Below are 13,552 nucleotides of genomic sequence, written 5' to 3' on the forward strand. Positions count from 1 at the left end.
CACAGAAATTCAAAAATAAGCTCCTGCTTTGAGGCCACTGGGAGCAACATCCAAGGGGTTGGAGAGCAACATGTTGCTCACGAGCTACTGGTTGGGGATCACTGCTTTAAACTATTCATATGGAACTCAGTAAATGTTACCCATGACTACTTGCTGGTGTTAATTAGATTATCAGAGACAAGTAATGAAGGTTTGACACATTCAACTGAAATAGGACCTGGAAGCTGGAATAACTAGCTCCACCGTCAGCTTGTTTGGATATAAGTTCATCTAGGGCAGCATTTTTGACAACTTCACTGTCATTCTTGTCTTTTTTCCACCCTTTGCTGTTTGTGTTAAATGTTTTAGTGCGACAAACAGCAGGGTGGTTTCCTGTGCAATGGGAGCATTTGCGTTTAAAGTGACACGCACCCTGACATATACATTGTCATTATAGGCAAAGCAGGTGTTAGGTTTTTCTGGAGTTGTGCAACCTGTGGGTGCTGGGGTTGTTATTCACATTCACAAGTTCGCAACCTTCTGTCCCCACTTTAAAGGTCCCCATAGACGCAAAGATCTTTTGTTGGTGAACGATCGATTTCAGTGCAATCCAACCGATCCGAGGTTAGTGGGAATCGAACGATCGTGCATCTTACAATTTTCGGCCGACATCTGTCAGAGAATTGATCGGCCAGGTTAAAAAAAATTATTCGGTCCCAGTGCAATCTTTGTTTGCTGGGCCAAACAGGCAGCTACCCTCAGTTTTCCTGGCAATATCACTTGAAATGGTCTTTTTAGTTGATGGACAAATAGTACATTTAAACGATTGTTTCGAGATAATCGTGGTCTCACGATAATGAAAAGATCTTTTAAAAATCTTTACATCTATGGCCATCTTAAGTCTGGCTTCTGCCTAAAGCTGGCCATAGACACAAAGATCCGATCACATGAATCTCCGTTTCGTACGATTTTCAGGCCATGTGTGGAGAGTACCGATAATATCTCTGCATGTTTTGCCGATCTGACGATATCGTAACATATCATATCATAACTTTCGTACGATTGCTGTCAGGGGCAGAACATTGGCTGATCTGTTCTTTTACTACTTTATTTGATCTGAATGGTTAGTGGCAGGTCGGGAGATGCCACCGAACGATCGTTCGTCTGATGTGAAGGTAAATCTGCACATCTATGGCCACCTTAAAGTGAATTCATCACCTCTCTGAAAAAAACACTTTTCCTGTGGAGAGTTTGAAGACCCTGCTTGCTGCAGTGTCTGCCTGTGTTCTCCTTCCCTGAGCTCTCCCTGCCTGAGCTTTCCCTCTGTCAGTTCTCTCCCTTCTTGAGCTCTGTGGCTGCTGAAGCACCGGACTGTTCATGCTGCTCCTCCTCTCTTTACTAAATTGTTGCTGAAGGGAGCAGGAGGAGCGGAGACCCAGCAGCTACTCTCTCTCTCTTTGCTGCCTCACATGAAGCTGCAGGCTGTTATACGGCTGTTATACGGCTGCTATGTGTTAAGGGGGCAAGTCAGATGGGCTGTACATTTCAGCCCAACCTGTCAGGAACACTCAGGGGCAAATTCACTAAGATCCGAAGTTGCGCCAGCGACAGCTTCTCCGCACTTCGCCAGGCGTAGTTTCGCCAGCGCTACACAAATTCACTAAAATGCAAAGTTGCACTCAGGGAGGCGAACGGTAGCGAAGTTAATTTGTCAAGCAAAGCGAAGTTACGCTAGCGATGCCTAATTTGCATACAGCGCCAAGTTAAAGTACAATGGACGTATATTGTAGCAGCAAATACATTACACTACACAAGCCAGAGAAATCTTCATAAGATAAAATAGAGTTGTTATTTTGCCCTACACATGTGCCCACTGTATAGTTTAGGTGCCATATGTTAGGAAATGTAGGGGGGAAGGAGGGTACACCCAAAAAAATTTACGATCTTTTTCAGCCTATCACCCTTAAAAAAGTAAAAGACGCCAGTGTTTTTTTGGACATAGTAAAAATGTCAACTTTTTTTTGAAGCAATCCCTATCTACTCTACCTCCTACCTACTGGTCTGAGGTGGCGAAGGCAAGTCTGGCGCAAGAGGTAACGTTCAGTAAAATGCGCAACTTAGTGAATTAGCGTAATTACAGATGAAGCCACTTGGATTTGTGAGTTAAATGCGTCATGACTCAGGGGTAATTGAAGAAACTGTGTTATCTTAAGTCATCTTAACTCATTTAATGCATTTAACCTTTTCATTAGCATACCAAAGCTCCATTGTTCACAATGGTGAATGCTTTAATTAGATGGGTTGTTGTGACACAGTTTTCTGTGTTAAATGAGATAAATGGGATATCTGTGTTTAGTTATTCTGTGTCAAACAGACAAACCAAAGTGGCTGCATCTGTACGTCCGTTTGGCCAGAGCACAACTTCGTCTGGCGTAAGGGTGAGAAGTAGCGCTAGAGTAGGTCCACTTCGCTAGCGAATTTACGCCTGCCTCCGTTAGTAAATCGGCGCAGTAATGAAACGACGCTGGTGAATTTGCGCACATGTTCTGGCCCCGCCTCCTCCCTCTGCCAGTCAAGTAGCTGTGAGGCGGGGTTTGCAAACTGCATCCATTCCCGTCATATGTGGCCTCACATCTCCTTACACAGAGCTAGGCTGCTGCACACATTATGTCAGTGCTTCTCTCTTTTTATCTATCTCTCCGTCCTTTGTTATTGCGTTGCTGCCTGACAGGGAAAGGCTGCTGTTTCCATCTCTCCGCATACGCGCAACACACCTTACCACTTCAGAATCCAACCTGTCTATTGGCTCTCAAAGCGTTCACTCACGGAGCGAGCGTCATCACTGGTGGCTGGGAATCACGGCGGTCCGGCATTCTGTTGCTGTGGATACCTGGCTGTTGCGGAAGGAGTGGGAAGGTATTGGTGCAGAGGGCTGTCATAAACTGTGGGCGGGCCAATGGATAGGGCGGAGTTAAGACAGAAGTGGGCATGGGTCTGTTTTTTTATTTCTCTCCTGCCTTTGGTATTGAGTTGCTGCCTGATAGGGAAAGCAGCAGTAGCAGCAGCAGCATCAGGCAAGCGAAGGAGGAGGTGGGGAGAAGATCCTCGGGCAGAGCAGGGAGGAGAGGAGGTGAGTGACAGTATAGTCAACAGGAGTGGGGCTTCCCTGCCCCCTGGGCCTGAGGATCCCCCCCTATACATGTTGCATGTCAGTGCCCCTCTCCAACTCACCCACTGTTCTCTTCCCTGCAGCTTGGCTCTGCCATCAGCACCCACCCTGTAGAACCCAATGAAGCTCATCACATCTTTCTTGTATTGCCAGAAGCCTGGTCATATATACTCAGCCCTCCTGCAGAGCCCTCCAGCCAACAGCACTTCCAAAGCATCCACAGGGTGATGTCTATAGAGATCAGCTGACAGCCCTGTCCCTTCCATCCCCAATGATCCTGTCCAACACCTGCTTATTTATTGCTGCAAAAATTGTTAGAGCCCACCACCGAGAAGCACCCAGACCACTAACACCCGGTCTTTACAAGCAGCACCGGTCACTAACCTATAAACACACTATCTCTTCACCCAAGCCTATTGACCCCTCATCCTCCAAGCTGCAACCAAGCCTATTGACCCCTCATCCTCCAAGCTGCACCCAAGCCTATTGACCCCTCATCCTCCAAGCTGCACCCAAGCCTATTGACCCCTCATCCTCCAAGCTGCACCCAAGCCTATTGACCCCTCATCCTCCAAGCTGCACCCAAGCCTATTGACCCCTCATTCTCCAAGCTGCACCCAAGCCTATTGACACCCCATCCTCCAAGCTGCACCCAAGCCTATTGACCCCTCATTCTCCAAGCTGCACCCAAGCCTATTGACCCCTCATTCTCCAACCTGCACCCTAGCTTGCCAACCCCAGTTCTACCTTCCCTGTATTACTGCAGTCAGAGCACCTGGGAGCATCCCTCTGCATATTCTCTATCAGATCATGAAGCTGCCATGCTAATCACTGCTGCCTATGTATCCCTGCCCTTCTTATCAGCTGTATCTGAAACACACTGGCATTTAATAGCGAGCACAAGGCTTAGTCTCCCTCAGACCATCCCTCCCCATTCATCTATACCATAGGTAAGGTAGACGGGGCTTCACTAATAATTTCTATTGATCTGACTGCTTTATATCAACAAGCTTTTAGTTTAGAGGCATTTCTATTGTATTGTGCAGGAATGTGAGGGTAGCTAAAAACTGCCATTTTGCCAACCTGGCTGTTGCTGGAGATGTGTCCTATTTTTACACCATGGAAGATGCTGTTTCTTTCTCTCTCGCTGGTGGGTAGCATGAGTAATGCTGGATGGCATCTTGCAGTTAGGACATATTGTACATTAGGTGGGCAGCACTATTAAGTCCTTATGTCTATACTGTTTATAATAGGGGGTTTTCTTCCCCGTCATTGCGCTTTAGCAGCATGTGAGGCGCTTTTATCAGGGGATGGAGTAAAGAACAGCAATTTCCTAAGAATAAAAAAGAAGCCTAGGGAATAAACCATTCTTTTCTATGATGCCTATTATACGTTAGATACATGTTTCATCTGTTGTTTCTGTTTCTTGTACATGCAGTTATTTTCGGCAGTTTTTAAGCCACCTGATATAGTTTTAAGATGAGTTTACCTACTATGCCAGGGCTAGTGATCTACAAAAACGAAATCTAGTAGTAGATGGGCTGGTTGTGGCTACAAATGACATTGATTGAAATTGATTGATTTTTCGTTTTGGGCTTATTATTATTTTTTAGCTATTTTCCCTCTGCTCCATTTTGTTCCTGCGAACGGAATCCTAGATTTTATTCAATAAATCACCGTATATTGGATTTATGCATGTTTCATTGCTGAAATATTGTTTAACAATGTTGTGTATTTGATATGTGACATGTTTAGTTCCATAAGTAATCTGTATTTGTTTCTGCTTGTCAGCAGCTCTGTGGGCTGGGAAATTTACACACCCCATTGGTATTTTGTTTTCACTATAGGGAAAGCTATCCAGGTATCCTTCACACAGCTGCCTTGTAATTGATGGGAGTGAAAATGATGCATTATAAATCACTATACCATATGCCCTATATACAGTAGCAAGTCCAAAGATTAAGTTATAGTACATACTTTGTATCTGACAGACTAGAACTAAAGATGAGGGATATGATACATGATTATTGAAGTACATGTTTGGGATCTGTTACCCGGAAACCCATTATCCAGAAAGCTCCAAATTACAGAAAGGACATCTCCCATAGACTCCGTTTTCATACCTCTCAACATTTGGAAAAGAGAAAGTGGGACAAAAACATTTGGTGCATGTAGCTCTGAAATTTTTTTTGGACCAACTGTTTTATGGCCACACCCCCTAAATACCACATCCTTTTTACAAAATTTGACAGGTTTTGGAAAATTTCAACACATTTCTGGGGGGTTTAGGGTCAGGTTTTACAGTATGTGTTATTACAGTTTTGCGAATCAAGGTGAATTGCTGCAAGTCACAGTTTCCCCAAGAGACCTGTTTACCTTAAATAGTTACAATTGTTTCTTTGCTTATCTTAAATTGTTACAAATGTATATAAGTGCACCAGCCATTCTGGGCTTTCTGCCAAAAGCCTCCGTTTTAGAAACTTTGTATCTTTTTCTGGCTGTTCAGTGCAGGAAATCAAAGAGAAAGTCGGGACATTTCTGTAACTGGGGACTGCGGATTGAGCTGTCAAAATCGTGACTGTCCCGCAAAAAACGGGACAGTTGGGAGATATGCATTTTATCCAAAAAATCTAAGATTTTAAAAATAATTTCCTTTTTCTTTGTAATAATAAAACAGTACTTTATATTTCATCCAAACTAAGATTTGTGTTCCTTATTGGAAGCAAAACCATCTTGTTGGGTTTATTTAATGTTTACATCATTTTCTAGTCGACTTAAGGTATAAAGATCCAAATGACGGAAAGATCCGTTATCCGTAAAACCCCAGATCCCTAGCATTCTGGATAAAAGGTCCTATACCTGTACACGTCATTTTAACGCGTGCTGAAAATAATGGTTCTATAATCTATTATATTGTATACTCTCTAATATTATCAGCCTCACATTAGGTATCTCTACTGTAATACAGTGGTTTTGCATGAATTCTGTGTGATATCAAATTGATATCACACAGAATTCATGATAAACCTTATCAACACTAAATTAATCCAAAGATAAATATGTGGAATGTTTACCTTAATGCCATGAGACAATACTTACATTATTATATTTATTATCATTGATTGAAGTGTCAACATGTTACTCAGGGTTTGCAGAGACTGTTCATCAGTCCAGACTCCAGATCATACACAGGCAGATTTAAGCTGCCGATTCACTCCCTACCATATTGGTAGAGATTGTTTGGCCCAAGGGACAAACAATCAGATCAGCCAATATCATCTATCTCAAAGTGGGAACATTGGTGTAAGATCCACTCGTTTGGCAACGTCACCAAAAGAGCGTATCATTACATTCATGACTAACACAACAATTTTCATTAGGAGCCTGTTTACCTGTCTCTCTGTATTTGGAGTATGAGGGGAACCCCTGAAAAGCTAAAGGAAACTCAAGCAAACATGGAGAGAACAGACAACCTCATGAATTCTGAGGTCAAATGAGCAACACTTGTAGATTAATATGTATTTTTAGGCACCCTGATGTAGACGTTACTGTTCTACGATCATTTTCTGATTTTTTGTTTTTGCTTTCAATTAGTTAAAATTTGAGTTCTGAAGCTCTCCGGTTTAGCTTCCATTTTATTGTTAAAGTGGACCTGTCACCAATACATAAAAAGCTGTATAATGAAAGTCCTTTGCAAATCAAACATGGAACCCAAATAATTTTTTTCATTAAAACATCCATACCTGTTATAAAGATGTTTAAATATCTGAGCTGTCAATCTAATATATTGCCTGCCCCACCTCTATGCCTGAGGCATGGGGCCGGGACCGGTATTACAAATTTACCAGCAATGTATTTGCCGGTAATTTGTAATACCCTTAAAAAAAATGACCTTGGCCTGCCCCGAATTTGCTCAGAACTTTTTTTCAGCCTTCTGGCCATTGTGCGATGTTGCTCCGCCCCCTTTTGCATCACAGTGTGTGGCTTCACCCCATTTTGCATCACGGTGCGTGGCTCTACCCCTTTTGTGTCTAGGCCGCCCCTTTTGTTCCTGCCCCCCCCACCAGCCAGTAAAATTTTTCAGAAAAGGTGGCAACCCTATACCCAACTAATGTGAAAGAAAAGGATTTCAAATTATTTCTTAGGTTGACAGGCCCCCTTTAAGGTTACTTAAGGCCCCCATACATGGGCAGATATAATCTGCCGACAGATTAAGATTGGATCAGACCAATATCGCCCACCTCAAAGTACACATATCAGTGAGAGATCTGCGGATCTCACTATGTATGGCCAGCTTTATTCTAGCAACCATAAAATGGTTTGATTGACAGGGTGAAACATGAGTAGGAACACAATTCAATTGAAAGATAAATAATACAAATTATTATCAATACAAAATCAAGCCTTTAAAATCAAGACATAATGGGGCAAATTCACTAACGCGCGAAGTGCCGAACGCTAGCGTTAATTCGCTAGCGTTAATTCGCTAGCGTTGGGCATTTTCGCTACTGCACAAATTCACTAACGAACGCTGGCGTAGTTTCGATAGTGTTACTTCACAACCTTACGCCAGGCGAATCTTCGCTAGCGACGAAACTACGCAAATTCACTAACTTGCGCAGTGTAGCGAACGCTACCTTTTACGCTAGACTTCCTTCGCCACCTCAGACCTGGCGAAGCGCAATAGAGTAGATAGGGATTGTTTAAAAAAAAAGTCAAAATTTTTTCTAAGTCCCAAAAAACGCTGGCGTGTTTTCTACATGATGGCTGATAGGCTGAAAAAGATCGAAAAATTTTTGGGGCTCCCCTTCCTCCCCCCTACATTTCCTGACTCATGGCAACTTACCTAGACAGTTGGCACATGTGTAGGGCAAAATAAAAATTTTATTTGCAGATTTGAAGGTTTTCTAGGCATTTGTAGTGCAGATACGTGTTCCTCCATTGAAATTTGAATTTCGCGCCGTATGCAAATTAGCCTTTGCTAGCGCAACTTCGCTTTATATAGCGAAACAACGCTAGCGCAACTCCGCAACCTTACGCTACCCCTATGCGCAACTTCGGATTTTAGTGAATTTGCGAAGCGCTGGCGAAACTACGCCTGGTAAAGTGCGGCGAAGTTGCATCTCAGAGTTCAGTGGTCAATTAAACTCTTGGGACCCTCGTAGGGTGTCGGCTGGTTAAAAAGAAGGCCCTCTACCATAGATGACCTTTGTACCGTTAAAGGAAAACTATACTCCCCGAACAATGTAGGTCTCTATAAAAAAGATATTGCATAAAACAGGTCATATGTAAAACCCTGCTTCATGTAAATAAACCATTTTCATAATAATATACTTTTCAAGTAGAATCTGCCTTTGGGTAATCATAAATAGAAAATTGGCAATTTAAAGAATAAGGGCCGTCCCCTGGGATCGTAGGATTCATGGTGCACACAAACAAACCATACATAATAGGTCACATGAGCCAATTAAGAGACAGAGTTCTGTCCTTTGCTTCCAGTTAGAGCTGCAGTATTTCTGGTCAGGTGATCTCTGAGGCAGCTCACAGACCATCACTAAATGGTGGTTCAAGGCAAGAGATGTAAAGGGCAATATTTACTTAAATAAATATACTACCAGTTTGGTAAGATTCTTTAATATGTCACTTAATATGATATAAAATATCTGTTGCTTAAATATTCATTTTGCGAAGCCCTTTCACTTGCTATGGGCATGTCCGGTAATCTATAAGTATTGGACCAATTTGGTCAAATAAGTAACAAATCAGGTACTTTTACCAGGAGCCCTAACCTCTGAGGTCTGTCTATGGGATTGGTGGACGAGTTAGCCCCCCACATCAAAACTAGAATACTCCTAAAATCTTTATTTTTCTATGGGAATAAACAGATAGCAATTCAATTTATGAACCCTGCCCCTCCTACAGTAAAGGCACGGATCACCTTGGTGAAAAGCAGACTCCCCATGATAAAACTGACATACATTGCTAGACAATGCCCCAAAAACTAGAGGCAGTGTGGGGCTCATGGCTTGAGGACTGCCCGAGGCAGAACCTAATGGATGAGCCAGAATGAACTTAGACCCAAGCCCAGGTACCTATAATGATATACTTTTCTGACTCCAGATCAGCCCTTTTGATTTCACAATTTTCCTACCAGGCTAAATATGTGGCTTGTCAATACCCACAATGTTACTACTAGGTGATCTGTATTACTGTTGTAGCTCAAACATGCATCAAATCAAATATTCTGATTTGAATTGACTGTTTTGTTTGTTTACAAATAAAAACCTTTAAAAAAATATATTCATTTTGGGGTAAAGTTTTCCTCATGCATCTACATTCCACACCGGTATAGTCCGTTACACCTGATTATTAAAGTGAATTTACTTGCTTTACCACTTTTACTAACTGATCTAACTTATACAAAAGTTTAAAAGAGAAACCCAAAACCCAAAAGAAAACGTGTGAACAAGGTACATAAGAGATAATAAGATAGGACCTTGTGCTTATTTCTAGTGATGGGTGAATCTGACCCGTTTTGATCTGCCAAAAGTTTGAGAAACGGCTAAAATTTGCCGTTGCGTTGATGTCTATGAGTGACAAAATGTTTTTGAAGTGCAACAATTTTTTCACGCATTGGAGTTTATGGGTATCATTTCCATGGTGAAAAATATCACTCATTATTACTTTATCTACCGGTATGTCATTTTTATACATAGTATGGAAGGGCATGACACAGTAGCACGACTTGATGATTGATTATTTAAGCTAAAGATAATGCTAGGAATTCTGTGGAACAGTAATGCCCTTAGCAGAGCAGCTCTGTTCTGCAATGTCACACTTTTATAGGTCAGGAATTCTCAACTATGAAGTTCCCTGGCCCAGTTACATATTACATACAAAACTAGTCATGACCGTGTGCTTCCCAAAATTGGGACTTACCATGCATATAGATGTACTAGGTTTGTAGATGCGGATATTTCCATGCATTATAAATAGCCTCTTGTTAAAGGGGAACTAATGCGAAAATGAAAATGTATTATGAACTTCATCTCATAATACATCCCCTTTATAAAGGGAATGTTCGTCTTTGGACAATTGTGTGAAATTGAGGAGCCGGTGTCAGTGAAAACAATTATCCAAATTGACTTTATTTTTTTTTAAATAATCTGTTTTCGAGATAGAATCCCACTGTAGCAGTGCATTGCTCATCCTGAAAGTTTTTGCAGCCTCATCTGACTGTTAATTCTTTGCCAGATCCATTGAGGACCAAGGTACCACCATGTCCCTTCCATTCAACCTCATTTACATATTATGAATACTATTGACCAACATGATTTAAGCAAATGAAAATGGACAGGCATAGTAGCAATGTTTGGCTTCCTGCACATTCACCTGAAACTTTTGGGACTGGGGATCCACTGCTATACCTCATCTGAAAGAAACAAGTTACTTTTCTGTATCCCCATCTCAACAATTTGTCTTCCTTCATTTAGGAGCTGGAGCCAGTTTTTGATGGACATTTAGGCCAAGTGCAATTGTGTGTGCTTCTTTTGCCTATGTACTGTATTAGATCTAACTGTCTTTTTAAAAATAGCCAGTTCCGACACAAACCTGCATGTAGAGAGACAGATGTTGAGAGGGGGGATACTGAGGTTGATTATTTCAGAAACAGTACAGATTGTATAATTCATTGCATTAAGAATGTTTCATATTTCCATGAAATTAAGCTTCTATACAATTTTCATTACCGCTGTAGTTTTAAAGTGTACCATTATAAAGACGAAGGTAACGTTCTGTTCTGTATCTCCAACTATTTGCTTTACAAAAAGCCAAAACTTTATTACAAACTATACAGGCTTTCTGGCTTCAATTTAGCAAACAAAGGGTAACATGTTTATAAATAATTCAAATAGTAATGGAAAATGAGATGTGAGCTTATATAACATAATGGGAGTCATGCAAAGATCAGCTGTATACAGTATGTCACATGATATGGAATGTCCAACTGATCTTTATTGGCAGTGGAATGTCAAATGGCTTTGATGTGTTACATGGGTAAAAGGAACAGCAAGCCTCTACTGTGGAGGTGTATGGGGCAGTATAGCCATTTGAAGAGCAGGTGTGAGGATTGTATTCTGGAGTGTTAGATGATTTAATATTTTCTATATGTTAATCTTGTATCCTTAGATGAAAATAAAGTACACATCCTGGGCAACCAAACAATAATAGTCTAGGCTACTAAGTATATAGACAATCGTGTTTTGTTTACCCCAGTAGCCATATGGCAGTGATAATCTATGCTTCTGGAAGTTGCTTCATGGAGATTATTACTTATTTTCTTCAATCCTTCTCCTACTGTCTACAATGTCCCAAAAGTACACTATTCTGTGGGTTGCTTTAGGTACAATAGACAATTAAGTGTAAAAAATCTACCCATCTTTATAATACCTCCTCCCCTCATTCACATTTATCACATTATTTATTCCACCTTGGCACGGACCTACATTATTGTCTAATTACTACATTGTATCAGAAACATGCACACATTCCTCCACTCTTTGTCGGTCCTACCATGTTCCACTCATTCTCCACTTGATGTTGCAACCCTGCTCTTCCCCTGTTGCTCTTTTTGACCCACCACTTTTTCAGATTTCCTAAATATGGCCTCTCATCCATTGCTTCCAGGAAGAGGGAATGCTTGCTCTAGAATCTCCTGGATCAGAAGAGCAGTAGGGCCAGTAGGACAGAGAAGCAAAAGCAAAGGTATAGAAAATACTGCTGGTCCTTCCTTTTAACTGCCTGCTGCTGGCTCTGGGCTTGGCTTTAGGTTATAGCAAATTAATGGTGCTTTATGAGCCAGAATGCAATTAGGAAATCACCTTGAGGCACTTTCCTTTTAGTAAGGAAGCATAGTGTTATTCTTCTATGATCTAAAGCAAAGTAGAAAGCAAGAAATATTCAGAATATGATGTTAGGGAGGCACCAAATCCAGTATTTGATTTGGGATTTGGCTTTTTTCATCAGAATTCAGTTTCGGAAGATTCAAGTGCCTCTTGTGAAGTGTCACATGAACAAGGAAATTGGGATTATTTTTTTACCCTTTGTATTTGCATATACAAATTATGGTTTGGGTTCAGTTCAGGAATCCTTAATGAAAGTTTCAGGATTCTGCAGAACCCCCAGATAATGGATTCAGTGCATCCCTAGTTAAAAAAGGGTCATATTTATTTTTATCATTAGGTTCAGGCCCAGACCAGGGCCCATCAGGAGCATGACTGTCAGGCTCCCAGGCCCGACCACCCACCTGTGCAGGTCTGGGCCAGTGAGACCTATGTAGACTGGGGCCCACTGGGTTTTTTCTCTGCATCCCGTTGGCCCAGTCTGACGCTGATTAGGCTAATGCTCCATACAGGCATCTTTTCAACCAGATAAAAAGCACCAACAATCTCAGTCTATAGCCTATAGTTCCCAGTTTCCCTAGCAATGATAGGTGCATTTGTGCACCAGTCAATAGAAGAGTAAGGACTGACACTATGGCAGGTAGTGCAACTATAGGGAAGTGCAAGCAGCATATTTGGACACAAGTATCTTCTAATGAATGGCGCCAATAAAGGGCAACATTTGTGGCCACTATAGCAAAACTTGACTTGTGTCTGCATTTGTAAATGACCCTTTAGGACTGTCACTGGCAAGAAATATTTATTTGTAGTTGCTGGAAAGATAGCTATAAGTCACGATTAGGCAAGAATTTGCACACGAATACCTGGCCTCTCCAATTAGTTGCGTACAGTGCCTGGGGTATAGGAGGAAGGCCCCTCCACAATTAATGAACAAAAAGTAACTCCAGCACACGTAACATGCTCAAGGGATTGCTCCCGTGTTTAATGTCAATCCAACAAATACAACGTTTCGGGGGCGTACGAAGGGGTACACCCCCGAAACGTTGTATTTGTTGGATTGACATTAAACACGGGAGCAATCTCTTGAGCATGTTACGTGTGCTGGAGTTACTTTTTGTTCAGATAGCTATAAGTACATCATCTATAAGTACATATAAAATGCTGATGTTACTGCGACTTTAAAGACTTGTCTTTAGCTATAAACTTGCACATGGAGCGTAGCAAATGTTTAATAGATGTGCTTCATTGTTTTCCTTGTAACTTTTAAAATATACTTTCTTATGTTAAACTAAAATTTTCTTCCTTTTCCTGTGGTAACCAATTCACTTTTGCCATTGGGCATATAAAATCATGAAGTCATCCGCTTGTTAGATAAGATGCAGTTAGTCTGTGAATGGCTTGCAGCAGTAAAAAAAATGGCTTTAGAAAAGAAAAAATCAATTCCATTTGTAAAACCGATTTATCAGACATCTACCGCAGTTTAATGAATTTTGGGGTATTCTGA

At 41.3% G+C, this 13,552-nt stretch overlaps 1 protein-coding gene across 8 annotated transcripts in view; it reads left to right on the forward strand.

Moving 5' to 3' along the window:
* The first annotated feature begins 2,897 nt into the window (after window positions 1-2,897).
* Window positions 2,898-13,552, forward strand: part of cdkl5.L (cyclin dependent kinase like 5 L homeolog) — a 185,524-nt gene continuing 174,869 nt past the window's right edge. Inside the window, exon 1 of one of the 8 annotated variants that reach the window (XM_041581757.1) lies at window positions 2,898-3,109. The gene's annotated coding sequence lies outside the window, so the exon portion shown is untranslated. Of the gene's footprint in view, window positions 3,110-4,079; window positions 4,099-13,552 lie in introns of those variants that run through there. The other 7 variants (XR_005965302.1, XM_041581756.1, XM_018246175.2 and 4 more) reach the window with 7 other exon arrangements.

The sequence above is a fragment of the Xenopus laevis genome, chromosome 2L (assembly GCF_017654675.1).
Source record: "Xenopus laevis strain J_2021 chromosome 2L, Xenopus_laevis_v10.1, whole genome shotgun sequence".
In the NCBI taxonomy this organism is placed as follows: Eukaryota; Metazoa; Chordata; class Amphibia; order Anura; family Pipidae; genus Xenopus; species Xenopus laevis.